Source organism: Vipera ursinii (genome assembly GCF_947247035.1).
Source record: "Vipera ursinii genome assembly, chromosome: 2".
NCBI classification, from domain to species: domain Eukaryota; kingdom Metazoa; phylum Chordata; class Lepidosauria; order Squamata; family Viperidae; genus Vipera; species Vipera ursinii.
Window position 1 is genome coordinate 16,834,273 of NC_139513.1, and position 18,743 is coordinate 16,853,015.

General features: G+C 41.4%; 2 protein-coding genes across 7 annotated transcripts in view; both read right to left on the bottom strand.

The window, feature by feature from the left end:
- Window positions 1-9,650, bottom strand: part of LOC310635376 (uncharacterized protein) — a 30,964-nt gene extending 21,314 nt beyond the window's left edge. Inside the window, exon 1 of the mRNA XM_083354245.1 lies at window positions 9,604-9,650. The gene's annotated coding sequence lies outside the window, so the exon portion shown is untranslated. The remainder of the gene's footprint in view (window positions 1-9,603) is intronic.
- The window catches only part of LOC310635370 (uncharacterized protein), a 74,727-nt gene that overhangs the window by 12,639 nt on the left and 43,345 nt on the right, over window positions 1-18,743 (bottom strand). Inside the window, exons 1-2 of one of the 6 annotated variants that reach the window (XM_083354230.1) lie at window positions 17,186-17,335; window positions 15,852-16,271 (exon numbers count right to left, since the gene is read on the bottom strand). The gene's annotated coding sequence lies outside the window, so the exon portion shown is untranslated. Of the gene's footprint in view, window positions 1-2,811; window positions 3,066-6,540; window positions 7,303-9,022; window positions 10,134-15,851; window positions 16,272-17,185; window positions 17,336-18,743 lie in introns of those variants that run through there. The other 5 variants (XM_083354226.1, XM_083354225.1, XM_083354224.1 and 2 more) reach the window with 5 other exon arrangements.

Sequence of the window (18,743 nt, forward strand, 5' to 3'; positions counted from 1 at the left end):
TGGCCATACTTACAAGGACAGTGAAGGACCTCACCAGGTGGCGGAATGGACGGCAGGACAGACAGTTGCACGGACAGCAAGGGTCAGCCAAAGGCTGTATCTAGGGAGGGGGGAGGGATTTATACCCAACCACCAGGATGCTGGCTTGTTCGGAAAGGAAGGGTGGAGCTGGGTGGGACTGCAGGGGCAGGATATATAGAGCACTGGGGGCAAACCATTCCCAGTGCTAACTTTGTTTGCTTTTCCAGCTTCTGTTAATTTTTGTGTTCCTGTTTAATAATAAGTTGGAAGGGATCTTGGAGGTCATCTAGTCCAACCCCCTGCTCAGGCAGGAAACCCTATACCATGGGTCGGCAACCCGCGGCTCTGGAGCTGCATGCGACTCTTTGAGGCGTCTCCTGCGACTCCCAGTCGCCCGGTGCGCGTGCACCTCTCCGAACGGGAGGAGGTGCGTGCGCACCACTCCGAACGGGAGGTGCGCGCGCACCACTCCAAAGATTTGGAGAGCTGCGCGCGCACCTCTCTCACACCTCTGCCCAAACACCCGTTTGGAAACCGCTGTTCGGGCACAGCTGCGCGCGCACCTCTCTAAAAGTTGTTCCACTAATTGTTGTAACTGTCAGGAAATTTCTCCTTAGTTCTAGGTTGCTTCTCTCCTTGACTAGTTTCCATCCATTGCTTTTTGTCCTGCTCTCAGGTGCTTTGGAGAATAGCTTGACTCCCTCTTCTTTGTGGTAGCCCCTGAGATATTGGAACACTGCTAACATGTCACCCCTCACCCTTCTCTTCATTAAACTACACATACCCAATTCCAGCAACCGTTCCCTATATGTTTTAGCCTCCAGTCCCCCAATCATCTTTGTTGCTCTTCTCTGTACTCTTTCTAGAGTCTCGACATCTTTTTTACATCGTGGTGACCAAAACTGGATGCAGTATTCCAGGTGTGGCCTTACCAAGGCATTGTAAAGTGGTATTAGTACTTCACTTGATCTTGATTCTATCCCTGTTAATGCAGCCTAGCACTGTGTTGGCTTTTTTGGCAGCTGAAGCACACTGCTGGCTCATATTTAAGTTTCCCGGTTTCCTGGTTGTTTGTTCTGTTTGGTGGGGGAACAATCCAGGACCGTTACGGACCTAACACTTTGCATTTTGCCATTTGCAGTATATGGGCTTGACTGGTGTCTGTATTAAGGTTTCATTGCCGTAAATTGTGTTGAGTCACCATTAGTGGGGATGCCACATACATTTCCTTAACAAATACATACCCTGCGTTTGTTATACGCAGAAATAACTCAAGGTGGCAAATATACCTAATACAGATCTAAGCTCGCTTTCACTGGCCCAGCACAACACTTCACCTTGACTCTGTGAAAGGGAACAACTGCACTGGGCTAGACAAAGGAAGCTCAGATCTCACGTTTAATAATACCCGCTTGACTAAAAAGAATCATGCAAGAAATTAATAATTTCTCAACTAGGCTTCCAGTAAGAGAGAAGAAACAAAATTCAAGATCAAATTTTTCCTCATGTGGAATTTCTTCTGTAATAAGAGAGGACTTTTCTGCAAAACACTGTCCATAATCTGGGCATTTGAATGGTTATTCTCCTATGTGTAACTTTACATGATTTAAAAGTTTATACCTACTACTGAAATCTCTCCCACAATCTGGGCACTCATATGGTTTTTTTCCTGTGTGAGTCCTCTTGTGTATTACCAGGTCGGAATTCTGGATGAAACGTTTCCCACAATCCGGACACTCAAATGGTTTCTCTCCCATGTGAATCCTCTGGTGTATCACCAACTTGTATTTAAACCTGAAACGTTTCCCACAATCTGCACACTCACACGGTTTCTTTCCTATGTGAGTCGTCCGATGTTTCACAAGGTCGGATTTGTGACTGAAACCTTTCCCACAATCTGAACACTCATATGGTTTTTCTCCTGTGTGAGTCCTCTGGTGTATCACAAGGTTTGAATTCTGAATGAAACTTTTCCCACAATACAGACACTCATATGGTTTCTCTCCTGTGTGAGTCATCAGATGTTTTGCCAGGTGGGATTTGTCACCAAAACCTTTCCCACAATCTGAACACTCATATGGTTTTTCTCCTGTGTGAGTCCTCTGGTGTATCACCAGGTTTGAATTGCTACTGAAACCTTTCCCACATTCCTGACACTCATATGGTTTCTCTCCTGTGTGAGTCCTCTGGTGTATCACCAACTTGGAATTATACTTGAAACTTTTCCCACAATCTGGACACTTATGTGGTTTCTCTCCCATGTGAGTCCTCTGGTGCTTCACCAACTTGGAATTATACTTGAAACCTTTCCCACAATCAGGACACTCATATGGTTTCTCTCCCGTGTGAGTTCTCTGATGTTTTACCAGGCAGGAATTCTGACTAAAATTTTCTCCACAATCACAACATTTATATGGTTTCTCTCCTGTGTGAGTCCTTTGATGGTTCACCAGGGCAGATTTCCAAGAAAAATCTTTCCCACAATAAGGACACTCATATGGTTTCTCTCCTGTGTGAATCCTCTGATGGTTTACCAGGACAGATTTCCAAGAAAAATCTTTCCCACAATCAGGACACTCATATGGTTTGTCTCCTTTATGAGACCTCTTCTGTCTTACCATATTAGTGTTCATGCTAAAAATTTTCTCACATTGGGTCGTCTGGTAGACCTTCTCTCCTGTATGGGTCACTTCATGAATCATAAGGGAGCTATTCGGAGTAAAGCTTTTCCCAAACTCCAAACATTTGTATTGCTTTTCACCAGATGGATTGTCAGCTGTGATCTGCAACCTCTGTTCTTGTTATTTGCTCCCTTGTGTCTCCTCTGATGAGCAAGGAGAAGAGTTTTCAAACTTCGTGCAGGTTTTGGGTGAAGGATTGTCTTGCATTTTAATGCTGCTTCTCATTCTCTGTTGTGTAGAGCGCTCTTCTTGGCATCCTCTTTATCTGTAAGATTCATATTAATGTGTTAGTTTCATTACTGTTTAACAAATGGGTATAGGACATGTGAAAGCAGCAAAAAAAAAACCCAACATATATTACCATGAAAACATCAAAATTCTAGTTTAACCTCTTTCAATGCTGCTATCATTGGATGTTTCCGCTCTGACAAATGATGAAAATGCAGCCATTTTCTCTATTCCTTTAACATGCTTTTTATTACTTTAGAAATTAGGTGCAGCAGAGAGGGGGGGAATTGGAATGTAAGCTCAGCTAGCCATAATAATAACGCTGCTGTGGGAATCCAAGGACAAGTTGATAATGTTTTGGTGGGCTGTGCCGCTGAGGACAAATCCTGCGCTTTAAACTAATTGGGGAATGTGATTTATGACAGTTATTGGGGGTGGGAGTTGTGCTTTGTTACTTTGTATCTGGGGGATGGGAATTTAGTTTTTGGGTTCAACTATGTAGTGCCGATACTTTATATCCCGAATAAATGTACTTTAAGGAAGAATTTTGCCTCAAAGTTCTTTTGATGGGTTTCATCTATCAGAATCATGACATTAACATTATTTATGATTGTGAAGAGACACAAAGTATACTTCAGAAAATAAGCAAAGACATCCTGGATATAAAGGCACAATTAGAAGCTCAAAATGAAATGATTATTAAAAGTGAACAAAGAATCCAGAAAATGGAAAACAAATCAGAGGACATTGATAAAAAGGTGGAAATGTTATTACAAGAAAATGAAAAAATAGAACAAGCAAATCAAGATCTAAAAGGGGCAGTTATGATTCTGGAAATGGAGAAGGCGGAACACTATTTGACATTTCAAAATATCACTCAGGATAGAGAAGAAATATAGTAGTTGTGATCATTGAGCTTCTCGCAGAGGCTCTGAAGGCAGACAGAGTAGAGATCCAAATGGAGATTGATGAAATATTTTGCATGAACTCAAGCTACGCAAGGAAAAACAGACTACCAAGAGAATAATAATAATAATAATAATAATAATAATAATAATAATAATAATAATAATAATAACAACAATAACTTGGAAGGGACCTTGGAGGTCATCTAATCCAACCTCCTGCTCAGGCAGGAAACCTTATACCATTTCAGACAAATGGCTGGCCAGTCTCTTCTTAAAAACCTCCAGTGTTGGAGCATTCACCACCTCTGGAGGTAGGTTGTTCCACTGGTTATTGTTCTAACGGTCAAGAAGTTTCTCCTTAGTTCTAGGTTGCTTCTCTCCTTGACTAGTTTCCATCTGTTGCTTCTTGTCCTGCTTTCAGGTGCTTTGGAGAATAGCTTGACTCCCTCTTCTTTGTGGTAGCCCCTGAGATATTGGAACACTGCTAACATGTCACCCCTCACCCTTCTCTTCATTAAACTACACATACCCAATTCCAGCAACCGTTCCCTATATGTTTTAGCCTCCAGCCCCCTAATCATCTTTGTTGCTCTTCTCTGTACCCTTTCTAGAGTCTCGGCATCTTTTTTACATCGTGGTGACCAAAACTGGATGCAGTATTCCAGGTGTGGCCTTACCAAAGCATTGTAAAGTGGTATTAGTACTTCACTTGATCTTGATTCTATCCCTCTGTTAATGCAGCCTAGCTCTGTGTTGACTGTTTTGGCAGCTGCAGCACATTGCTGGCTCATATTGAAGTGACTGTCTACTAGGACTCCGAGATCCCTCTCACAGTTACTACTATTGAGCAAGGTACCACCTATACTATACCTGTGCATTTGATTTTTCCTGCCTAAATGTAGAACCTTACTTTTTTCACCATTGAATTTCATTTTGTTAGATTGTGCCCAGTGTTCGAGTCTGTCCAGATCCTTCTGTATCTTAAGCCTATCTTCTGGAGTATTCGCTATTCCTGCCAGCTTGGTGTCGTCTGCAAATTTGATGAGTTCCCCATCTATCCCCTCATCCAAGTCGTTAATGAAGATATTGAAGAGCACTGGGCCCAGAACAGAGCCCTGGGGCACTCCACTACACACTTCCTTCCATGTAGATGCAGTTCCATTGAGGACCACACGCTGAGTACGGCCTATCAGCCAGCTACGAATCCATCTGGTGGTGATGCTGTCTAACCCACATTTTTCTATCTTATCAAGTAGTAGGTTGTGATCTACTTTATCAAATGCCTTACTGAAGTCCAAGTAAATTATATCTTAGCATTCCTCTGGTCCACTAATTTTGTCACTTGGTCAAGTACATGTAAGGTTTATAAAGAAAACAAGGGAGGAAGTACTGAGAAAAGAGATAAGCCATTACAATATAAAAATAAATCGTGGTTTTAAAGCAGACACTACCATTTCTTAACTACAAAGCTGATTGCCAAAGGCATAAATTGCAGATGGCTATTGCCGGAAAGCATTTTAATAAATTGGAATAACACAAGATATCAACTGGATTCAATCTGGAAAGCAGAGGACTTCAAAGAAGGAATAGAGCCATTTTAGATGAAGGAGTGGAACAACAGCAAGGAGAGAGTAAGGAACAGAAGCAAATGGAAGAGACGACTCAAGGAGACGACAGAGAACAGAAAGAGAAAGATGAACAAGAGGGTAAAGGTGAAGAAACTGCCAGACAACAGAGGATTACGAGATCGACTAGATCTAAATCTAAATAATGGAAATGGAGAAAGAACATGGAATTTTTCCAGTGAATGTAAATGGACTAAACTCCCCATCAAAAAGAAACAAAATTTTCAGGAAATTACAGATATTGAACACAGACATAGTTTGTTTGCAAGAGACACATATAAAAGAACAGCATCATAAATTATTGGAATATTCAAAAATTGGGAAACTTTAATATGTATCAGCACACCAGAAAAAAAGAGGGGTTGCGGTATACATTAAAGAGACAATAGATTCTAAATTGGTGTACTCAGATGAAGAAGGAAGAATCGTAATGGTAGAAACATATTTACACCAAAAGAAAACATTGTTAGTGGCAATTTACGCACCAAATAACAATCAAGAAGAATTTTATCAAAGCCTACATAGAAAAGTAATAGAAATGGAGTACCAAAATATTTGTTTAGTAAGAGATTTTAATGCGATAGTAGACGGAACAATTAATTATAAAGGCAGCAAAACAGGAAAAATGGAAGAATTAGATTAGGACAGACATGTCAAACACAAGGCCCGGGGGCCGGATTCGGCCCGCGAAGTGGTTTCATGCGGCCCACGAAGGCATCCTGGAAACAGTGAGGGAACAGCCCCCACTGCCTTGGCCCTGACCCAGAGACCCTCCTCCTGCCAGAGACCCCCAGATCTGTCCCACTCCTGCCTAGGTCCCCATAGGCACCCTTGATGCCAACCATGTAGAGCTGGCCACGCCCACCCAGTAGGCCATATGCACTCTAGCCACGCCCACCCAGGCCACACCCACCCAGGCCATACCCACTCAGCCCCCTGAGGGCAACCACAATGCTGTTGCAGCCCTCAATGAAATTGAGTTTGACACCCCTGGATTAGGATATTCTTTGATACGGCAGAGGAAATTGGAATACAAGACGTCTGGAGGGAAATCAATCCACAAAAATTACAACATACCTTTTACTCAAACAGCCAAAAATCCTGGTCAAGAATTGATATGATTTGGATGACGTCTGAATTGAGGATGAATATACAGGAAATTGAGATAGAAATAGGCACATGGGCAGACCCTAACCCTCTAAAAGTGACATGGAGAGGAATACAAAAAAGACTTTAAATCAATCTATATTAAAAGAAAGGGAATTTATAGAGTTAGCAAAAAAAGAAATGGAATTCCTTTTTAAATAAAAAAAGAAGCTACATTAGAAAATGTACGGGATAGAGCCAAAGCATACTTTAGAGGCATAGCTATAACGTATATGGCAAAGAAAAATAAACAGAGAAGAAAACAATATATACGTACTATTAAAAGAAAAATCTGGAAAGTTAGAATCAGAATTACAAAAAAATCCACAGAAAAAGACTTTGAAAAGAGGAATGGAAATAATAAAAAACATAAATTAAACCTGTTGGATTCAGAAAAAGTGGCAGAACAGATAAAGAGAGCAAAAAAATAAAGCAGGAAGATGGTTAGCTTATAAACTCAAAAACCAGAAAGAGAAGAAAATGATACAAAACGTGGTAGATGGGAAAGGTTATTTACAATTCAAAAATGAAGAAATACTACAAGGAACTGTAGTCCCGTCTGTGGCACACGTGCCATAGGTTTGCCACCATGGATCTAGTATTTATCCTAGAAGAACCTTTGGAGATGATTCCTAAATTATGAGGAAAGATAGAACAATATGGAGAAACAGCGGGATTAAAAATAGACAAAAAACCAAGGTAATAGTTAAGAATCTTACAGATAAACAGAAAAAACAAATGTCAGAAAAAACAGAGGTACAGATAGTGAAAAAGGTTAAATATTTAGGTATATATCTGTCGGGCAAATGCTCAACAAGAAGATAACTATATAAAATTATTGAAAGAAATAAAACTGGACTTGGAAAAATGGAAGAATCTGCAATTGTCAATAATTAGGAAGAATTGCTACAGTGAAAATGAATGTATTGCCGAAGATTTTATTTTTATTTCAAACAATTCCAATCAAACTTGAGAAAAGAATTCTTCCAAGACCCAAACTCAAAATTTTGAATTTTGTCTGGCAAGGAAAGCAAACTAGAATTAAGATGAAAATGTTACAAGATACTAAGGGAAATGGAGGTTTTGGGTTACCGGAGTGGGCTTTGTATTATCAAGCATCTGTTTTAACCTGGGTGAAAGAATGGATAGCTCTTAGAAATAAAAGGTTATTATATTTGGAGGGATATGATTTACAATTGGGATGGCACGCTTTCTTATGGTATGGGAAAAATAGAGTTCATAAGTATTTCCAAAATAACTATATAAGAAATGATTTGTTAACAATATGGGGAAAAATTCAAATATATTTAAAAAGTCTAGGGTGGTTATCAACGATGAAAGCATTTGTACATCCAAACTTGGTAAACTTTGGAAAAAACTGGACATATATTGATATTCTAAATATTGATGGGAATTTAAAAGCTAAACAAGAACTGGAAAGTCAGGGGATCAGCCTGTCATGGTGGGCACATTTACAGATGCAAAATAGATTTGAAAAAGACGTGAAACTGTATACGGTAGATTTTATAAAGAACAAACTGTGTTTGATAAGATTTTGTTAACCTCAGATGAGAAATTAAGAAAATGTGTATTTTTTTGTTAATTCTGGAAATGGAAAGTGAACAAGTTAAAGAAACAATGATAAGATGGGCGAAAAACTTTGGATATACAGTAATATAGAACTAGAAAAGTGGCAAAAGCTATGGGAGAGAAATTATAAATTGACAAAGTCAACCTTGCACAAAGAAAATTTATATAAAATGTTTTATAGATGGCACTTGCCACCAGCAAGATTTAGCAAAAATGTTTAAAAATATGTCAGACGGATGCTGGAAATGTAAGCATAACTCAGGCACATATTATTATGTTTGGTGGACATGTGGCAAAGCAAAGGCTTATTGGAAAAAGATACATGCTTGGTTAGAAAAAATTTTGGGAGAACATGTTGATTTTAAAACTTAACTTTTGTTATTAGGGATAATGCCACAAAATACTAACAAACAAAGCCTATATTTGATTTTACACGTCGCAACAGCAGCAAGAATAATCTTTGAGCAATACTGAAAAAATGGACTACCACCAGAGGAACAAATAATCAAAAAAATACTGGAATGCGCAGAGATGGACAGATTAACTATGAGATTGAAAGATAAAGAAGAAACAGAATATTACCAAAACTTGGGATTTATTTTATCAATGGCTAGAGGAAAGAATGATTATGAATTGTATATGTATTAGCGTTTTTAAACCCAGACAGCACGTTGGTTGAAAAATATGTGTAAGAGAAAATTAATAGAATCTTTATAAAAAAACATTATTTATCATTGACTCGGCATATAGAAGACCAGCAAAATTCAAGTTAAAATATTGACTCGTTTATAAAATTCACACATATACCTAAATATTTACATACTTCTGCATCCAAATCTGTACGTATATAAATCAGAATATTGCTGGAAAGGACCTTGTAGGAATTGTAGACCAAACCCCTGTTCAAGCAGGACACCCTGTATCATTTCAGACAAGTGGCTGTCAGTCTCTTCTTAAAGACCTCCAGTGATGAAGCACCCACAACTTCTAGAGGGAAACTGTTCCACTGGTTAAACTGTTCTCACTGTTAGGAAATTTCTCTTTAGTTGCAGGTTGCTTCTCTCCTTCCTTACTCTCCACCCATTGTCCCTTATGTCGCCTTCTGCTGCTCTAGAAAACAAGTTGACTCCCTCTTCTTTGTGGCAGCCTCTCCAATATGGGAAGATTGGAATACTGCTATCGCGTCATCTCCCATTTCCCAGGAGAAAATTACAGGCAGAAGTTTTATACATGCAGCATAAGTGCAAAAACATTTGGAAACAGAAAAAAACATGTAGCAGCAGCAGCAGCAGCAGCAGCCGACATGTTTCAGCCTCGTTGCTTGATCTGCGTTTACGCCGTGGAGGAAACCAGGCAAATCTACTTGCTCCCGTCTTCTCCTCCTCCGACCTGCCCTCCACTCACCTTCCAGCTGCTGCTTCGTCCCTGGGAAGAGCACGAGAGCCGCTCTACACATCTCTCTCATCCTCCCGTGGATGACTCGGAACAGGACGTTCCTCAGCCCTTGTCCTCTCCTCGACATCCTTTCTAGCAATACTCGATGGTTTCCACTCCCTTTGACCTTAGCTGCTCTCCCTCCGGTTGGATGTCGCAATTCAGCCAGCAGCGATTCTGATTAAATTGGAGTTTTCCAGGCGCTGTTGTTGTGTTAGAGCTCCACCTAGTGACGAGAGCCTGAAAATACGCTCATTCTTTCTCCGGCGTTTCTAAGATGTTTTTCATTAAGAGCCGTTTTCCATTTTTAGCCACCAAATCGGTCACTTTTCTGCCGGGCGATCTAGCCCGAGTCTGCCCTTTGGGGGTCTCGCATCGTCACTGCAACTGAGCCAGGATCTTCACTTGCAGGAACTAAACCAAGGGAAAGCATCCGTGGGGGGAACAGAATGTGCCATCAGGCAACAAGGAAGCCCTTGGGGATCAGTGGAGACTCTTTCAGCCAGTTCAATGGTGAAAAAAGTAAGGTTCTACATTTAGGCAGGAAAAATCAAATGCACAGGTATATTATAGGTGGTACCTTGCTCAATAGTAGTAACTGTGAGAGGGATCTCGGAGTCCTAGTAAACAATCACTTCAATATAAGCCAGCAGTGTGCTGCAGCTGCCAAAAAAGCCAACACAGCGCTAGGCTGCATTAACAGAGGGATAGAATCAAGATCAAGTGAAGTATTAATAACACTTTACAATGCTTTGGTAAGGCCACACCTGGAATACTGCATCCAGTTTTGGTCACCACGATGTAAAAGAGATGTCGAGACTCTAGAAAGGGTACAGAGAAGAGCGACAAAGATGATTAGGGGGCTGGAGGCTAAAACATATAGGGAACGGTTGCTGGAATTGGGTATGTGTAGTTTAATGAAGAGAAGGGTGAGGGGTGACATGTTAGCAGTGTTCCAATATCTCAGGGGCTACCACAAAGAAGAGGGAGTCAAGCTATTCTCCAAAGCACCTGAAAGCAGGACAAGAAGCAACGGATGGAAACTAGTCAAGGAGAGAAGCAACCTAGAACTAAGGAGAAACTTCCTGACAGTTAGAACAATTAACCAGTGGAACAACCTGCCTCCAGAGGTGGTAAATGCTCCAACACTGACAGCCATTTGCCTGAAATGGTATAATGTTTCCTGCCTGAGCAGGGGGTTGGACTAGATGACCTCCAAGATCCCTTCCAACTACTTCTTCTTCTTCTTCTTCTTCTTCTTCTTCTTCTTCTTCTTCTTCTTCTTCTTCTTCTTCTTCTTCTTCTTATTATTATTATTATTATTATTATTATTATTATTATTATTTATTATTATTATTATTATTATTATTATTATTATTATTATTATTATTATTATTATTATTATTATTATTATTATTATTTCCTAGTTTGTATTGGGTTCTTCCTGCATTTCCCAAGGTATTTTCTCGTTGGGGTGAGGAGGGGGTGTTCTGCTCTCATCACTACATCACAAAACCTTATGACTGATTTCCTGTGGCTCTCAAGGATTTAGGACATGTTTGCCTGGGTTTGAGGAATCAGGCCAGGATCCATTTTTAAGAAAGATTTTCTTCTAGTTAGCCGAGGAGACACAATTTGCAAACAGTATAAGAGTCACTATCAAGTATAAGAATCACTTGATAGAAGGAGGGAAGGCATACACTGTATGATCTTTATAGGAAATGATTGGAGACAGCTAACTACCTACCTATCTAGCTAAATAGATGATTGGGGGGGTGTTGCAGGGCGGAGAGAGAGAGTATCAGTAGATACTATGGAGATTAGGATTAGGAAAAAACTTCAAAGAATGACTTAAGCTTCTTAGGGGTGGCGTGTATCATGAAAGAGTATAAAATGCCTACTTTGAAACTTGTTCAGGGCGCTCTTTGAACTCAATTCAATTTGGGAAGGGTCTAAGAGGCCACACTTGCAAACGTTTTTCTTTTCCTTATTTTCAATTTTTTTTCAATAAATCTTTGTTTTTGTTAACCAAATGTCTTTGAGTTGTATCAAATTTTGGTTTTTTAAATCTCACACTAGCTAGCTAAATAGATTCGGGGGGCGGCAAAGAGAGCAACACTAGGTACAAATGGAGATTAGGATTAGTGAAATGCAGTTTAGGAATAGAGAACGGATATATAGTGATACAGGCCATTTGAACAGAGAAAGATGGACAGTGTTATAGGCTTTTTCAAAGTACTGTATAGAGTAGACATAAACTATACAGAAATAGGAAACGGAGATTGAAGAACTTATGTGAGAGACATTTTGTTCTAGGGGTTAAGGCCTCAGCCTAGGAAATGAGTGGGAATCTTAGGCAGAAAGTCTGCTGAGGTGTTTAGGCCAGATCCTCTCCCAGGCCCTGAAAAGGAGGAGGCCTGGAAACTGTCCACCTGTCCGTAGCTCTCACCTGCTGGCTGATTGCCTGGGACTCCTACTTCTTCCCACATCACAATCACATGAGGTCCTCACTTAAAGACCCACGGGGTCCTAGAGTTGCAGTGGCCTCGCATGCCTGTGGTCATGTGATAGCAGTGGAAAATCTGATGCCAATTCCTGTCTCAACCCGCAAATTACCCATATTTGTTCTCCAAGCTCGGGAGAGGCGTGAAAGAGTAATTTCCCCCACTTTGGAACAGTTGGCATCCTGGCAGTTTGCTAAATCACGAGAGGCTTTCCTGGCAGAGGATTTCAAGAGATTGTAGCTGAAGAGAGCAATGAGAGCTTGGCAGCCTGGAACTTCAACTCACCCTCTGCTTGCAGCTCTGACTTTGCCACCTGGAGAAAGGGCTGTGCAGGAGAGACAACTGGGCCCTTCTCGGTCAGGATTGAGGTCGGGGCACATCACCAAAACGGCACTGGTTGCAACTCTCATGGACTTTTGGAGGCCTGGGGATAGATGGGGTACAACCATTTTGTCCCTCCTAGACCTCTCATTAGGTTTCATGATATCCTTCTGGACAGGCGTTTGGGACTGAAAATGAGAAGCACCTTATGACGCTGTTTCTACTTCCATCTCCATGCTTGGGTCCAGTCAATGTGGGGAGGAGAGGCCAAGTCCTAGGCCCCTGCAGTTTGGGGTGCCCCAGGACTCAAGCCTTTCGCTGCCGCTTTTTTAACATTGACGTGAAATGGCTACCGAAGGCCGTCCATCTTACGATACCAAATTATGTACAGGTAGTCCTAGACTTCATGTAGCCACCTTTCATGAAGTCATGACAGCACTAAAAAAAGTGACTTACGATCATTTCTAACAAGGTCCCCCTGGACTCAGGTTTCCTGCTTTAAAAGATGATGGCTGGGGGAGGGGCTTCGCAGAGATTCTTCTGGTGAGCAAAATTATGTCCTTTCCTAGACCAGGGAGGCCTCCCAAAGTGGATCACTCATGCCTTGGTCCCCTCCCGTTTAGATCACTGCCCTAGGCCACCAAGAAACTTCAGCTGGTTCAGGATGCATCGGCGCACACAGTAATGGGAGTCCCTAGATTGCTCATGGAACATCTTTGTGGTGTGAGCTGCACTGGATCCATTTCTTTAAGGTGAAATTGATGATGCTGGTCATCAGCTTTCAAGCTATTTCTTTATTATAGCAATAGCAGTAGCAGTTACACATATCTACCCCCCCACACACACACAGTGCTTTATAGCACTCTCAGTTTACAGTGTCAGCATATTCTCCCCAACAAACTGGGTCCTCATTTTACAAATCTCAGAAGGATGTAAGGCTGAGTCAACTACGAGCCCCATCAGGATCGAATTCCAGGCTGTGGGCAGAATCAGCCGGCAACACTGCATTCTAAGGAGTGAGCCAACAGGGCACCTGTCTTTATTGTCCCACCTTTATTATTTCTGCATCTATCTGTTCTACCAGGTCAGATAGGGTGGGCAAGCTGCTAGCCCCTTCCCTTATAAACACTCTTCACCCTGAAGTGTGTCAGGCCTTTATCGTTCTAGTCTTCCATGAAGCAAGGAAGATCTAGCTTTTCCCATAAGCACTGGGATAAGAAGAGATGCCAGCCCACCGGAAGCCTGAATTGGAACCAGGTTTTTGTTTATATGCATTTGGTTTTAACGGTTTAGTTTATTAATTAGCCCATTGGCCATATCAGAATACAGAGTTCCAAACATTAATAAAACCCTATAAAAACAAATTAAAATGATACTGGAGTAAAATACAACCATTTGATACATAGATAAGTGAAATAAGATATTATTATATTTCAGTATCACCCCTAAAATCTACCCCAATCAGGCCCACATATGCGGATCTCAGCCAAACCATTTTACTCAAGTACTGTTCCATATTAAACGTGGTTTTTAAATTCTGGCTGTACCTAAGATATGTTGTATTAATCTGGGGTTCCCAATGGGTAGTTAGTAAGGTCAGGAGGCCTGGTTAACTTCTAAATTGAACAAAAGCAAGAATCACCTTTTGGGGATTTCCAGACCATCAAAATCTTGCTTGTATTTGTAGGGCAAGTAAATGTTAAATGTGGGGGGTTTGCATTTTGCCATTTGCAATATATGGGCTTGATTGGTGTCTGTATTAAGGTTTTATTGCTGTAAATGGTGTTGAGTCACCATTAGTGGGGATGCCACATACATTTCCTTAACAAATACATACCCGGCATTTATTATATGTAGAAATAACTCAAGGTGGCAAATATACCTAATACAGATCTAAGCTCGCTTTCACTGGCCCAGCACAACAGTTCACCTTGACTCTGTGAAAGGGAACAACTCTACTGGGCCAGACAAAGGAAGCTCAGATCTCTCTTGTTTAATGACATGCTTGACTAAAAAGAATCATGCAAGAAATTAATAATTTCTCAGCTAGGCTTCCAGTAAGAGAGAAGAAACAAAATTCAAGATCAAATTTTTCCTCACGTGCCATTTCTTCTGTAATAAGAGGAATTTTCTCCAAAACACTGTCCATAATCTGGGCGTTTGAATGTTTATTCTCCCATGTGTAACTTTACATGATTTAAAAGTTTATACCTACTACTGAAATCTCTCCCACAATCTGGGCACTCATATGGTTTTTCTCCTGTGTGAGTCCTCCTATGTATTACAAGGTCAGCATTCCGGATGAATCTTTTCCCACAATCTGGACACTCATATGGTTTTTCTCCTGTATGAGTTCTCTTGTGTATTACCAGGTCAGAATTCTGGATGAAACTTTTCCCACAATCCAGACACTCATATGGTTTCTCTCCTGTGTGAATCCTCTGGTGTATCACCAACTTGTATTTAAACCTGAAACATTTCCCACAATCTGGACACTTATATGGTTTCTGTCCCGTGTGAATCCTCTGGTGTACCAGCAGTTCGGAACTGAAAGTGAAGCCTTTCCCACAATCTGAACACTCACACAGTTTCTTTCTTATGTGAGTCGTCTGATGTTTCACAAGGTCAGATTTGTGATTGAAACCTTTCCCACAATCTGAACACTCATATGGTTTTTCTCCTGTGTGAGTCCTCTGGTGTATCACCAAGTTTGAATTCTGAACGAAACTTTTCCCACAATACGGACACTCATATGGTTTCTCTCCTGTGTGAGTCCTCTGATGTTTTACCAAGTGGGATTTGTGACTGAAACCTTTCCCACAATCTGAACACTCATATGGTTTTTCTCCTGTGTGAGTCCTCTGGTGTATCACCAGGTTTGAATTCTGAATGAAACTTTTCCCACAATACAGACACTCATATGGTTTCTCTCCTGTATGAGTCCTCTGATGTTTTACCAGGTCAGAATTGCAACTGAAACCTTTCCCACAATCTTGGCACTCATACGGTTTCTCTCCCGTGTGTCTCCTCTGGTGTATGACCAGGTAACAATTCTGTCTGAAACCTTTGCCACAATCAGGACACTCATATGGTTTCTCTCCCGTGTGAGTCCTCCGATGTTGCACCAGGAGGGAATGCCAACTGAAACCTTTCCCACAATCTGGACACTCATATGGTTTCTCTTCTGTGTGAGACCTCTTATGTCTTTCCATATTAGTGTTCATGCTAAATTTTTTCTCACATTGGGTCGTCTAGTAGAGCTTTTCTCCTGTATGGCTCCTTCCATGAATCATAAGGGAGCTATTCGGATTAAAGCTTTTGCCGAACTCCAAACATTTTCATCATTTTTCACCGGGTGGATCGTCTCCTGCAAAATCAGCTGTGATCTGCAACCTCTATTTTTTCCACATTGAGCAGTTTGTGGGGGGTTTTCCAACCCTAATATTCTTGGATTCTTGAGGAGGCCAAAAATGTTTCTGATCTCACTCTTACCTTCCTGAAAGGCTTTAATTAATACTTGCCCATTTTGGCTATCCCAACAACTTCCAGTTATTTCCACTTTTTCTTTATTTGGATATTATCTCCCTTGACTTCTCGTGTAATGTTTCCTTGAGTTGCAAATAGTTTATTTTTTCCATCTCAAGACTTTGTTCTTGTTATTCTCTCCCTTGTGTCTCCTCTGATGAGCAAGGAGAAGAGTTTTCAAACTTTGTGCAGGAAGTGGAAAAGGATTTGGGTGATAGTTTGTCTTGCATTTTAATGCTGCTTCTCATTCTCTGTTGTGCAGAGCACTCTTCTTGGCATCCTCTTTATCTGTAAGATTCATATAATGGGTTAGTTTCATTATTGTTTAACAAATGGGTACAGGACGTGTGAAAGCAGCAAAAAAACAACCTATATTACCATGAAAACATCAAAATTCTAGTTTAACCTGTCAATGCTGCTAACATTGGATGTTTCTGCTCTGACAAATGATGAAAATGCAGCCATTTTCTCAATTCCTTTAACATGCTTTTTCTTACTTTAGAAATTAGGTGCAGCAGAGAGGGGGGGATTGGAATGTAAGCTTAGCTAGCCATAATAATAACAGTGCTGTGGTGGGCTGTGGAGCTGAGGAGAAAGCCTGCACTTCAAGCTAATTGGGGAATGTGATTTATGACAGTTAATTGGGGGTGGACGTTGTACGTTAAGGAAGAATTCTGCCTCACAAATTCTTTTGATAGGTTTCATCTATCGGAACCATTACATTATGATTGACTTGGCGTATAGAAGACCAGCAAAATTCAAGTTAAAATATTGATTCCTTTATAAAATTCACACATATACGCCCACAGAAATAATCACCTAAGAATTTATATATTTCTGCGTCCATATGTGTACGTATATCAATCAGAATAGAGCTGGAAAGGGCCTTGTGGGAATTGTTTTAACGTTTTATTGGTTTTAGTTGGGGCTAGGTATAGTTTAATTGCTTCTTAATATTTGTATCCTATTTGCATTTTATTGTTGTTAGCCGCCCTGAGTCCTTGGAGAGATAGGGCGGCATGTAAGTCCCAATCAATCAATCAATCAATCAAAAATTGTAGCCCAACCCCTTGCTCAAACAGGAGACCCCGTATCATTTCAGACAAGTGGCTGCCCAGTCTCTTCTTTAAAACCTCCAATGAGGAAACCAGGCAAATCTATTTGCTCCCGGCTTCTCCTCCTCCGACCTGCCCTCCACTCACCTTCCAGCTGCTGCTCCGTCCCTGGGAAGAGCACGAGAGCCGCTCTATACATCTCTCTCATCCTCCCGTGGATGACTCGGAACTGGACGTTTCCTCAGCCCTTGTCGTCTCCTCGACATCCTTTCTAGCAATACTCGATGGTTTCCACTCCCTTTGACCTTAGCTGCTCTCCCTCCGGTTGGATGTTGCAATTCAGCCAGCAGCGATGCTGATTATATTGGAGTTTTCCAGGCGCTGTTATTGTGTTAGAGCTCCACCTAGTGACGAGAGCCTGAAAATACGCTCATTCTTTCTCCGGCGTTTCTAAGATGTTTTTCATTAAGAGCCGTTTTTCCATTCTTAGCCACCACATCCGTCACTTTTCTCCAGGATGATCTAGCGGCTAGATTCTAGCCCGAGTCTGCCCTTTGGGGTTTCGCATCGTCGCTGCAACTGAGCCAGGAGCTTCACTTGCAGGAACTAAACCAAGGGAACGCATCCGTGGGGGGAACACATTGTGCCATAAGGCAACAAGGAAGCCCTTGGGGATCAGTGGAGATTCTTCCAGCCAGTTTTACATCCTAGTTTGTATTGGGTTCTTCCTGCATTTGCCAAGGTATTTTCTCGTTGGGTTGAGGAGGGGTTGTCCTGCTCTCATCACTTCAACCCAAAACTTTATGACTGATTTCCTGCGGCTCTCAAGCATCCATGGGAGAAGGAAAGGGGCTATCTGAAATACCAGAGGAATACAGAGATCTTGGTGAAGTTTTCAGCGAGGAGAGGGTGGATGAGCTCCCTTGGATTACAAGGGCCCCTTCTGGGTCCATTTCAATGCCCTGTGGGGATATGTGATAACTCAGGTAGTCTGTTCTTTCCTGGTGGAATTCACATGTCAAGAATTTGGCATATAGATGAGCAACTCGCAGTTTCTTTAAAACCGTTCTGACTAGGTAGACATGTTCCTCTTTTGTTTAGGTGAAGATGAGGATGTCGTCTAGATAAACCAGGACCCCCTTAAATAGGTGCTCCCTTAGTACCTCGTTGATTAATTGCATAAATACTGCAGGGCCCCCTTGTAATCCTAATGGCAAAACTCTGAACTGGTAGCACCCCATTGGGCAATTAAATGCAGTTTTCCATTCATCCTCTTCCTTAATTCTAACGCAGTAATATGCTTCCCTTAGATCTAGTTTAGTAAAAAAAATTCCTTTGGAGAGGTGTGATAACATGTCCTTCATGAGGGGCAAGGGGTATAGGTTGCTTTCACTGATTGTGTTCCGTAGGCAGTAGGCAATGCATAATTGTAAAGAGCTGTCCTTCTTATCTCTAAAGAGGACCAGAGTGGCCACTTTATGCTTGGCTGGCTCAATGAATCCCCTTGCTAGCTTTTTCTTTATGAATCTTTCCATTTCCTCCTTCTCCTTTGGGCTCATGGAGTACAATCTGGGCTTCAGGAGTTTTGCCCCGGGCTTGAATTCCATGGCACAATGTGTGGGTCCGTGGGGGGGCGGGGAGCTCATCCACCCTCTCCTCGCTGAAAACTTCACCAAGATCTCTGTATTCCTCTGGTATTTCAGAT